At 34.3% G+C, this 12,610-nt stretch overlaps 1 protein-coding gene across 1 annotated transcript in view; it reads left to right on the top strand.

Annotated features, from left to right (window-relative positions):
* The window catches only part of PCDH15 (protocadherin related 15), a 1,819,045-nt gene that overhangs the window by 457,381 nt on the left and 1,349,054 nt on the right, over positions 1-12,610 (top strand). The window contains exon 3 of the mRNA XM_063637885.1: positions 10,115-10,190. The gene's annotated coding sequence lies outside the window, so the exon portion shown is untranslated. The remainder of the gene's footprint in view (positions 1-10,114; positions 10,191-12,610) is intronic.

Genomic DNA, 12,610 nt, shown 5'->3' with positions numbered 1-12,610 from the left:
GTCTCTGGTTAGGAAAAGAGGTTGAATCTTTACAACTGATCTGGATAGTTACGGCAGTTGTGGCCCAGCCAATTTTCCCTTGAGTTGCCCGAACTTTTGAGTTAATATCAGTCTCCACCAAGGGGAAGACAAAGAGTATACCCTGGAACCATAAGGATGGTGGTTCCCATAGGAGCTAAAATATCCCTGCCTAGCTGAGGAGTTAAGTTTTCAGGCATGATTTAAAAGGCAGGAGTAAACAAGAGGTTTTCCCAACTACAACTAAGGGGTTGGGAAAAGTATCGTCCTGAGACACCCCTCGTGGTCGTACAGAGGGAGGAGAAGAAGCCTGGATTGGAGAGGAGAACAGAAATGGCCACTCCCATATCCAGGAGGAAGTTATCTTCCTCCCTTCAACCTCTAGAATCACCCTGCGCTCCTGGATGGTAATGGTGTTCTGAGTCGTTGGAGCTGGAGAGAGGAGCCCTTGGACCCATCAGTCCTGCTGGACTATTTGGGAGACTGTATCTGTACCCGGTAACCTGCATCTCCCGGGACAGTCCACCCTCCAGTGGTCCCCACTGCAGACTGGAGAGGGTTGAGGTGGCTTCCCCATGTTTCCTGGACAGTCCTTCTTATAGTGCCCTGGCTGCCACACTTATAGCAGTTAAGAGGTACATCTCAGGGATTCTGGGGTTTGCAAACCTACAGTGTAGCCACTAGAGCCTCTGCCTTTTTCTCTCTCCTCTCTCTTGAGTGTCCTCCTGAGCCCTATTATAAAAGACTGTGGTGGCCATTTACAGGAGGTTTTCTTTTTTTTTTTTTTTTGAGACAGAGTCTCATTCTGTTGCCCAGGATGGAGTGCAGTGGTGCAATCTTGGCTCACTGCAACCTCTGCCTCCCGGGTTAAAGCGATTGTCTTGCGTCAGCTCCCCCAAGTACCTGGGATTACAGGCACACACCACCATGCCCAGGAAATTTTTGTATTTTTAGTAGAGACGGAGTTTCAGCATGTTGGTCAGGCTGGTCTCAAACTCCTGACCTTGTGATTCACCCACCTCTAAAGTACTATCTGGTCCCATAGCCTGTGTCTGTAGCTTCCTCCTAATATCAGGGTCTGCCTGAATAATAAACTTATCCTTTAGGATTAGTTGTACCTTGACTGAATCAGGAGATAGAGTGGCATGATTTACCAAGGGCTCTCTTAGCCTTTCCAGGAAGGCAGTGGAATTTTCATCTGATCCCTAGTCTATCATGGATAGTTTGGAGTAATTGAGAGGCTTAGTGTTAGTCCTTCATAAGCCCTCCACTATGCACATCTGGAAGTGCTTCCTTCTTCATTCTCCTGTGTCATCACTGGGATCCCATTTAGGGTCCTCGAATGATTCTGCTGTTTTTCCAATTGGATAAGGCTCTTCCCCTTTCTTGGCGCTATATGGAAAACAAAGCTCATCTCCAAACTTCTCTGCTGTTTGCAAGTTGGCCTGCTTCTCAGTGGTAGTCAAAAGTAACATAACATCTTTCCAGGAGATTTCAAATGCTTGGGTTAATTCTGGAAAGCTGCTATGTACCTTTCAGAGTAGTCTGAAAACTTACCAAGATCCCTCTTAATTTGTCTTAAGTGTTGTGGAGAAAAGGGGACCTAAACCTTAATAGGGCCATATTCACAAGGCATCTCTCGTAGGGGCATGAGTGAGGCTGGGACGCACTTAAAATGAGGATTTCTAGGTTGGGACAAGTTGAGAGAGAACATGGATAGGGAGGACAGGATGGATTAGTAGGAGCAGGACCAGAGAGACCGGACTTACCTGTTGGAGGCACCTCTGGAATTTATTTCCCTTGTCCCTTGGGATTGCCCTTTGCAGCCTCTCCTGAGATGACCACTAGGAGGGCTAGATCAATTCTACAACGTTGGCAAAGGTCTGGAATATCCTGCAAGGCAAAGAAAGCCTACACATATGGGACCGTGGACCCATTGCCATCACCTTTACAGAAAAGGTCCAGCTGCAGGACAGTATGAAAATACTTTCCTCTGGAGGCCAAGCTTCTCTGTCCTGCAGTTTATAATTTGGCCAAGCTGAATTATAAACAAATCCAGAGAGAGTGGGTAAGACGAGGATAGAAGTTCTCATTCTGGTCATGGACTCTTCAGAACTGGCAGCTCGGTTTTCAGGCTTTAAATTGTCCTTGGTTTCAAGGTCGGGTTTCAGTGGGGACCCTGAGTCCTGTCTGCCTAGGAATTTGCCTGCCTCCTGTTGCTAGCATCAGTATTCAATTCAATTGGTAGTACTTTTCACATCTGAATTCCAAACTAAAAGATGCCTTCCAAAAAATAAAAGTAAGCATTTATCAATTTAAAATCGATTTCATGTCATAGTAATGAAGAATAGTTACACAACAGTATTCTATTATCAAGGATTTGAGAATATAATTCTACTTTTATAGCAAAGATCTACTTTTGTCTGTAAAATTTAATGTTTTTGTTTCCACGATGGATCAGCAAAATGTACCATAAAGTGTGAAACAATAAAGCTTTGAAATTCATATTTGGGCCGATAAACACTTACCTTACATCAAAATCAATTTCATATACATTAAATGTATTGGTATAAATTTTCTAACATGAAAACAGATAGATGAATGAAAGATCAAAAAATCTGTACTAAGGAGTAAAGTTTCAGTTAAAAGGAAGAAAAAATGCAAAGGAAAAATGATACATTTTTAGTGTATAAACCTTTCACATTTATGTCAAATACTGCAGAATGAAATCATACTACAAACTAAGAAAAGGAATCTAGCAAAAATGTAAACAACATGAATATCGGCTCAATAAATATCTCTAATAACTTTTTTCTGCTAAAAAGTTATAAAATAGATTTTTTTAAATGGATAAATTGAGAAAGTTGATAATTTTAAGAAGAGCAAATACATTAAAACTTTCAACCACACATGTATGTAAAAAATAAAAATTAATGTCATACTAATTTTTACCTATGAAATTAACTATGATTTTCTATGAGATTAGTGAAATCAGGGAAGGTTGCAAAACAATGAATGGACATATAAACTATTACATATCTTAAAGAAATGTTTATAAGCACAGTCTTCCTAACCCCTATCCTTCTACACACACACACACACACACACACACACACACAATCTTTCTAATATAGAAGCAAAGGATTCCTGTTTTGTCACTTCCCCTTCCTATGACTTATAATAGTTCTCTAAGTCCTTATTGGACCTTTGCTAATTTAAATATAAAGATTCAGTATGTTACCTGCAGGTTAAAAAAAAGTAACAAGGAATTCTAAAGTGTTTTTTTAATTGCCAATTACAAAGCAAAATCAATTTTTTGCAGAATTGATACATGTCCCCAGTATTAGTCAAATATAGTTATATGGCTATTTGCATGTGAAAGAATGACCTGAAATCTGAATCAAAATAAGCAACCATTCATCTTTGCAATATGATTCAGCTGACTTGCTTAAATTTGCATAAAACAAATCTTTTTTGTAGACCTTTGCATTTAAAAGGCTTTTAGAACTTCTAAAGGTGCTTGCAGCTTTCAAAAATGGTGCCCTTTTTCTAATAACAGCTTTCTCAAGCAGAGACAATCTAAAAGAAATACATATGTAACAGATGTATATATTTAAATTTTGTCCTTGTTTTAACATACATAGGCCCCATCTCTTCTTTGGGCACTTTTTAGTTTTTTTGTTACATCCTAATGATACCATAAATATTCTATAAAACATAATTTAACAAATAGTGTGTTCTGTGTGAACTCTCTCAGCAGGAAAATGTAATGACAAAATGCATACTCTTGAAGTATGCCAAAAATAATTTCATGGAGTTATTGTAGCATGCTGAGTATTAGAAGGCCTTTTAAATTTCAAAATGGTGTTATAATGATTTATAATATCCAAATGCTCTGAAGTGGCCATTCATTGCACATCTTATTATGCAAAATAGTAAGCTTTCTCAAAAGTCATATATTAAATCACTTTAGTTTTGAACAAAACACTGTTCTCTTTGCAGCTGTTTCTAGGATATTATGCCCTTTTACTCAGAAAAAAAAATTCAAAAATCAAAGGTCTTGCCTTTATTTGTACACTTTTGTACTTTTATCTTAAAAAAAAAGCTGCAATATTTTGATTAGAGGAGTACTTTGGTTTAAGAAATAATACCAATAAATAATTATAGTGAGTAAGACTTTCTTTTCCTGTTTAGGTATTCATTTTTGTCAGTCAAGATTCCCTATTAATACTGACATTTTTATGAAATATAAATTTATTCTTTTAATTGACAATTTATATTTTATATTATTTATGGTGTTGAGAAAAGCACAATATTTTAATCTTTTGAAAAATCTCTAGATTTACATAAAGATAAGTGGTCATAAAATCCATTCCACAGCAACCAGGAAGAGTTTATGTTATTGTTTCTAAAAGTTTAGAAATGTAATATCCAACATATTTCTGAAATTATTTATTGGTTTGAAGAAGGTATTTTTAATAAAAGCTTCTTGGCATTGATTTTTTTTTTCTTTTCTGGTTAAATATACTGCTGATGTGAACATTGTTTGGCATACATCACTACTATTTAGCCATTCAACATCTTGAACATAGCATTTTTTTCTTCTAGATCAGTAATCAAATCCTTATTCATGTAACAATCTACTACCAAATAACTACTATTAATTCTTGAAGTCAGTATCAACTTCTGACCTAAAATTGTGTAGTCTTGAATCACAGATCTGAAAGACATATTGGAAATCATATCAAAATACCTACTATATAAATATGAAAATTAAAGTGTAATTAGGCAAAAAACTTGGTCAAATGCCAAACAGCAGAGTAGGATGGCCCCCTCCTTATTATCTTAAACTTCCTTTCATTTTTCTTTTATGTCGTTGTTGTTTTTTAAATTTTAATCTCCTCCACTGCCTTATATTATCGTGGCCTAAAATAAGTGGGGATTTTATTAAGCTGAATGAAGTTACTAGAGGGATGAAAAGAATAATACAATTTATGAGTCATTAGGACTTTGGGAATATATCATGAACATAGAAATGTTGGATGAAAATGATTCAAGAAATAGTGAATTTTAACTTTGAGGCTTCATGTGTATAAATGCATCATTTAATCCTAAACTGGTGAAAGAATAGAATTGTTATTTATAAAGAGTAGAAGAGCTGTAAGAATCAGTAGCTTGGCATTGGCCATATTAATTATGAAATGACTACAAACCTTAAATTAGATGTGAAGGAAAAAGCTTGAGAGTAGTAGACTGACATGCTAATTTTGGTGTTTTTGAGATTTAGATGATGTTTAAATTCCATAGGTTGAATAAAAACAGCTAGAAAATTATTATATGTAGAAATGAGAAGAAAGTTAAGGTCAGTGCCCTAAGGTATTCTATTATTGAGAGATGGAGAAATGAGAAAGGACCAGCAAAAAAGAACCAGAAATGTAAGAGATAAATCAGGAAGTGAGGTATCCTGGAATCCAAACAAGAAAATATAATAAGAGAAAAATCAATTAGGCTTTCTTTTTCTTTTTTTTTTTTTCTCTTTTTTTTTTGAGATGGAATCTCCCTGTGTCACCCAGGCTGGAGTGCAATGGTGTGATCTCGGCTTGCTGCAACCTCCGCCTCCCGGGTTCAAGCGATTCTCCTGCCTCAGCCTCCTGTGTAGCTGAGATTACAGGCGTGTGCTACCATGCCCAGCTAATTTTTGTATTTTTAGTAGAGATGGGGTTTCACCATGTTGGTCAGGCTAGTCTCGAACTCCTGACCTCGTGAGCCACCCGCCTCGGCCTCCAAAAGTGCTGGGATTACAGGTGTGAGCACCTGTGCCTGGCCATCAATTACGCTTTCTACCAGTGTGCCCTGTACAGATACCTGCTACTAGGAATCACATTTTTAAAAATTTCTTAGCACCTTTTTCTCTCTTCCTTCATTCGAAAAAGGGGGTGGTAATGGTATTATCATCTCTCCAGCTTTAAGACACCTTTAAGGCTGGCACGGTGGCTCATGCCTGTAATCATAGCACTTTGGGAGGCTTAGCCAAGAGGATCACTTGAGCCAAGGAGTTTGAAACAGGACTGGCCAACATAGCAAGACTCGTCTCTGCAATTTTTTTTTTTTTTAATATCCAATATGGTGGCATATATCTGTAGTCTCAGCTACCTGGGAGGCTGAGGCAGGAGGATTGCTTGAGCCCAGGAGGTCAAGCCTGTAGTGAGCCATAATCATGCCACTGTACTTCAGCCTGGGTCACAGAGTGAGACACTGTACCAAAAAGCAAAACAAATAAAACCCACATCAACAACAACAAAACATTCAAAATTCAAGTAGGTTCAAATTAAAAAATCTCCCGTCACATTGTAAAGCATCAAGTGCTCTTCTACTCCTTCCCTCACTGTCTACTTAATGTCCCTTCCTTCCTTCCTTCCTTCCTTCCTTCCTTCCTTCCTTCCTTCCTTCCTTCCTTCCTTCTATCCGTAAATTTAAGTAACAGTCTATGGAATTTGACTCATAGAATTTTATGTCTACTAATGGTTAATAACATTTTTTATGTAGAAAGTTAAATCTTGTTATTATTTAAATCACATTAATTTTGGTATCCTTAAGGATTTTCAAAATTCAATTAATTATACTAATATTTGCTATTTCCACTTCACATCTAGGTGCATATTTGTTTGTTTATTGTAATTACCTCTGATAATTGGCAGTCAGTAACATAAATGCCTACAACCACCCTTGTACTTACATAGCAATATATGACATAATTTCATATTTGCATCAATTTGTAGTTCTCTAGTGTTTAATTATGGCTTCACGATTCAAAGTATTGCCCTTTTGTGGATAGTGGTTATGAAGACTGAAACTGCCTTTTCTAAAACCTGCAGTCTTTTACCTTAATAAATTTTAATTGATTATTCAGGTTTTGTTGAAGGTGGAATGGTGTTCAATTAGATCACAGCATAAACTTTCTGCTGTTGCACATGTAGTGACACCTTTAATGGGTTGAAATGTAGTTAAATAATGAATCTTGTTGGTTAAACACTGTATTACTACAACATAGAGGTTAATCATGAATAACACATTTTTTAAGGCAAACAATATATTTCTTAGCAATTGATTTTTTAATTGACAGATAAAATTGTATTTACTGTGTACAACACGATATTTTCAAATATATATACACTGTGCAATGACTACATTTTAATACTAGTTTAGGTTCATTATGCAACGCATTTCCAAAGCAATCTGTGGGAAATTGTATGCTTTAAATTAATAGAATCTCTTCTTTTCTTATTTATTCTAGCTGATATTGAAGCAGTTGAGAGCAGTTAAAAAATGTTTATTTTTGGTATTATGTAGAACTCTAGAAGGGTACTGTTGAAATATCAATCTAGAAAAACAAGTTTTTAAAAATTAAGATTCACAATAAGTGAAATACCACAGAGAGTTGGTACTCACTCTAAGATACGACTTTTATCCTATTTTCCAATCTTTATAAACATAAATTATTTATTTAATTGAAATCCTACACTGTCTATTTAAGATCTAATTTATAACTCCTCAAATCTAGAGTAACAGAAATGTTTTAAAAGTAAGCATTTAAGTAATAATTTGGTCTTTGGAACTATATTGATAAAATGTGTGCACAATCACATGAAATTAATTTTTATGTAATCATAATTACATATACTGAACTAATAAAAGATAATCTTTCATTCACCTTTTATCCCCTGACCTGAAGGCTTTAAATGCTTTAAGTGTTAATTCATAAATCTACAATTTCTGCTATATTTTATGAAATGTGTAATCATGACTCAGAAATCATAAGCCACCCACTGTATTACTAAATCGACACAAAGCACAGTGCAAAATGCCTTCCTTAGAATGAGACTAATTGAAGGTTCAGCACTATTCACAAATGTACAGAACCCCTAGGGGAATATCTAGCTATTCCTGGTGTTTGATGCTACACTCAGAGCTAATGTCCAGTCAGGAGGTCACTGCATAAACTTTCCTCCTATTGTGGTTATTGTTGATTAAACAAATTGAGAAAATTTTACTTAGTCTTTGCAATATCCATTTTATAGCTTTTGTTATTAAAGAATGTTAAAAATGATTTATATGAAGAGTTTTCAAAATTTGTTCTATGGAACCTTGGAGTTGTATAAAATTGTCTCATATGCTACCAAGGGGCCACAATGGGCTTGGGGTCGGGGATGGGGTGGTGGCGGCAAATATTTAGAAGATCCCATCACACCTCATCCATAATTTGTCTGGAAAGGATTTGCTGCTATGTTTTACATATTGCTATTAAGCTTAAATTTTATTCTGAAAAATTGCTGAATACACTGCTTATTGCTTTTATATTTTGAATATAGTACTATTTATTTTCTCCTTTAAGATAGATATATATTAATCCCCAAACTATTATAAAAATTGATTTGTATGCATTTCTTAATTTTTATTTTATGTAGAGATCTTTATATATCTACGAAAAAGTATTCTAAAATTTCAATTTATATGCTCTAGATTTTTATAAATATGCATCTCCTTTTTCAGGATGTTATTTAATGTAGTTAACTTTAGAACCATTGTAAAATAACATTTTTTTCTAATTCTTTCCACTTATTCAGTAGATCACAACCAAACTTTGGTTGTAAGAAATAAATCATAGTTTTGTTTTCCATAAATTAAATGCATCTGTCAGTTTTATATTCTACATGTTTGTGTTTGAAACAAAATATAGCTATTTCCACTTACTTCTGTACCTATTTCTTGACATGTACATGAGAGAGTGAATAATTAAGACATGTTCTCTAACTTTGAAATCAAAACACAGTAGAAATGATACCAATGTTGGCTGGGCGCGGTGGCTCAAGCTTGTAATCCCAGCACTTTGGGAGGCCGAGGCGGGCGGATCACGAGGTCAGGAGATCGAGACCACGGTGAAACCCTGTCTCTACTAAAAATACAAAAAAAAAAATAAGCCGGGCGTGGTGGTGGGCGCCTGTAGTCCCAGCTACTCGGAGAGGCTGAGGCAGGAGAATGGCGTGAACCCGGGAGGCGGAGCTTGCAGTGAGCCGAGACTGCGCCATTGCACTCCAGCCTGGGTGACAGAGCAAGACTCCGTCTCAAAAAAAAAAAAAAAAAAAGAAATGATACCAATGTTAAAATCTCTAACAACTTTTATAATTTCAACTTTATATTTCATCATCATAAAATTAATTTATTTCTACTTTGACAAAGCGTAAATACAAAAACTGTGCCCCTATAGCAATAATAAAATTATTGGTACAAAACAATAATGGTATAGTATAAAATTTTGAAATCCAAAAGTGCTATATTGCTGGGAGACTCACACCTGTAAGCCCAGCACCTCTGGAGGCCAAGGTGGAGGAATCACTTGAGCCCAGAAGTTTGAGACAAGCCTGGGCAACATGGTAAAACTACACCTCTACAAAAAATATAAAAATTACCTGAGTATGGTGGCACATATCTGTAGTCCCAGCTACTCGGGAGGCTGAGGTGGGAGGATAGCTTGAGCACAGGTGGTTGAGGTGCAGTGAGCTGTGATTGTGCCACTGCACTCCAATCTGGGCAACAGGGCAAGACCCTGTCTCAAAACAAAATAAATAAAAATAAAAATGCTAAAGAGTCAAAAGTAACTTTCAATCTATATAATTGTCCTTAATTGTCTTGAATATGTGCACCATATCATAAAACATCATACATTTAAAGTGTCATTTAAGGAGAATTTATGCAGTGCTTCATTGTTAAGACTCTGGTGAAATGGCGGACTCTGGTCATACAAAATATACAGGTGAAAGTGATTTTTCATTTCCTGAGTAAATAATATAACCTGAGGCATAGATCTGCATTCTGAGAGTTACGTTTTAAATTAGACTTAAGTTTTCTACTTTAAAACTTATATTTAAGATTCTTGCAGTCTTTTACTTATTTACTTTTGAGAATTTGCAAGAATTTATTTTAAGCATAAGAAATCTTAATATAATAAATGTGTAAGAAAATGAATTGCTCGTATGTTTTGCACTAGAGTAATGACTTTAATTTTGATGTGGTATTGATCAATAACTCTATTCTATAGGAAAATGGAAACATCATTCCCTAGAAACAGTTGAAGTTGACAGACCTAGAGGTTGACAAAGGGACACGACACTAGGGTGAGTAAAGTGGTATCCTCCTTTATAATTTTTTCCTTCTCCTTTGAAAAATAACAATACATTACATCTATATTTCACAGTGAGTTCAAGAACTGTGTATGGAGTTAAATTTCCAGGCATTGTTCAATGTCTTTAAGCAGATATATGTTATGTTGGATTCACATAAGCTAGAAGGAAAGAAAATAGTTAATCAAATAGTAAATAAAAGTCTTTCCCTAGAGAAGTGAAATACCCGTTGTTTCTCTTTTAATACATTTAAAACAAGCAAACCTTCTACCCAGTTTAGATTTATTATTCTTCATTGATTGTTTCATTCTCTTGGAGAGAACATTCTGGCAGTAAAGTAGTAGACACATTGCATCCATCATTGTGTGTCAAAGGGCCATCAGGTCGATGGCTCTTTTTGAACTTTGTTGTTTCAGAAAACCATAGCTGAGTATTATAGGCAGAAGTTTGACATTTTCAGGATGAAAATCAATTTTCTTTTATGTGTTTCTGAAGTGAGGCTTGTGCTTCAATTGCAGAAGAATAGCTTTTATAACATTGGAGTAACAAAATAGAAATTAAAATAAAATTTGGTTAACAATAGCTTCAATGAAAGTGAGGGGAATTGTATTTCAGTGGTATTATAATATTTTAAATCCATTGAAATAGAATCTGAAATCGAAATTTATGGAAAAAGGTACAGAAATAGAATAATGTCTACCAAATCAAGGTAGTAAGGAATAAAATTTATAAATAAAAACTCAGAACTGGAACATGTTTAAGGAAATCAAATATTATTAAAGAAGAAATATATAACTGTAATTTGCAATTTATGATATACATATATGTTATGCGTATATAAACACATGACTGCTTATCATACTTGCTTAATTTATCTCTTGCTCCTGGCTCCAGAAAAAATGAAAAAACTCTCTTGTGTCCACGAGTATATGAATAGCATTTATCATAAAGCTGTAGCAAAGTAGGCATTTGCTACTATTTGCTGCTGAATATGTTAAAATACTAAAAATAAAAATAATTTTACCATTTTATACTTTTTAACGTATAAAATGCTGTTTTGCAGCGGGATTTGTGGAGTTTTTATAAAAATAAAGATTTGAAATAACTTTCTCTTTTAGTAATAATAAATTATATTTTAAATAATATGCTCAAGTTTTAAAAGTGCTATAGGTCCTTTTCTGTGTACCTAAGACATTTCTGTGTCAGTACACTTAAAAGGATATGAGGCTGAGCCATAGGCTTTATATTTTTCAACTATAATTTTATTCCTCATATATGCACATTTAAATTCCTATGTAACAATATATTTCAGATATTTTTTCATGCAAAAAATCACATGAAATTGTTTTAAAATTATGATTTCATTGTTTGTTGAGTATACAAAATCATGAAAAGAATACTTGAAAAGACAAAATTTTCATGTCCCCAAGATTCTTGCTATTTAGAGTTCAGGTGAGTTTATGATAAACTTTCTTTCAGACCATTCAAATAAAAATGTAGCACAAATAGCTTATTATTTAATAATTATTAATACCATATAGGTTCATATGTTTTCATATGCACAAATAGATAGATGATGGATAGATAAATAATTATAGACCAGTATCGAAATTTCCAATACAAACACTCTAATATGTGACAGTTCTCAACTCTCTACCCTTCTGTATAATAAATTCCTTGAAGGATTAGGGTAAGTGCTCTACACGTACACCTTTTCAATCCACTTGCATAGTAAGAGTGTGTACAAATGATGACTAATAATGATGAGGTCATTTTGATTCAGTTTCATCAGAGGTGTAAAATGATAGTCATGAAAAACATAAGACATCTTTAGTTTTTCCTTTTTGAGATTTTGTGGATTTCTATTTTTGTCCTGACATTAGTACAAAGAAAATCTGTTTCTTTTCTTGGACAATTAAAATACTGTTGTTATGTAATAAATCAACAAGAGCACGAATTATGAAAATTATGAAAAACTTTGGTAATTTTGCAGAAATATCCTCAATACTTAATTACTTAACCTTTCTAAGATGTTACTTTTTTTTTTACTCCAATTGTATTACTTAAACATTTTTCTTAGAGCATTTTGTGTATCTTATATATCTGTTTAAAATTCTTATTATAATTAAATAAATATATTTAACACATAAATTATTCAAAACAACATTTTATATTGATAGGTGTTATTAATGATGTTCTCAATTGTCTTAACAAGTCAAGGAAACAAAACATTGACCAAAAAGAATATTAAAAAAATCAATAAATTTTATGTCGAGTAAGTGAAACCCAGTTATACCACTGACTGACAAAGTACGAGATAAAGTTCCTTTAGTATCTGTACTCAAGTACTCCAACTTTGTCAGATATTTTTTCTCATGTAAAGGCTTAAGTTGTGTAATACCAAACAGAGACTG

Source organism: Symphalangus syndactylus, chromosome 4, assembly GCF_028878055.3.
Source record: "Symphalangus syndactylus isolate Jambi chromosome 4, NHGRI_mSymSyn1-v2.1_pri, whole genome shotgun sequence".
In the NCBI taxonomy this organism is placed as follows: domain Eukaryota; kingdom Metazoa; phylum Chordata; class Mammalia; order Primates; family Hylobatidae; genus Symphalangus; species Symphalangus syndactylus.
Note: the sequence above shows the minus strand (reverse complement) of the source record. Positions and strands in the feature narration are given on the sequence as shown.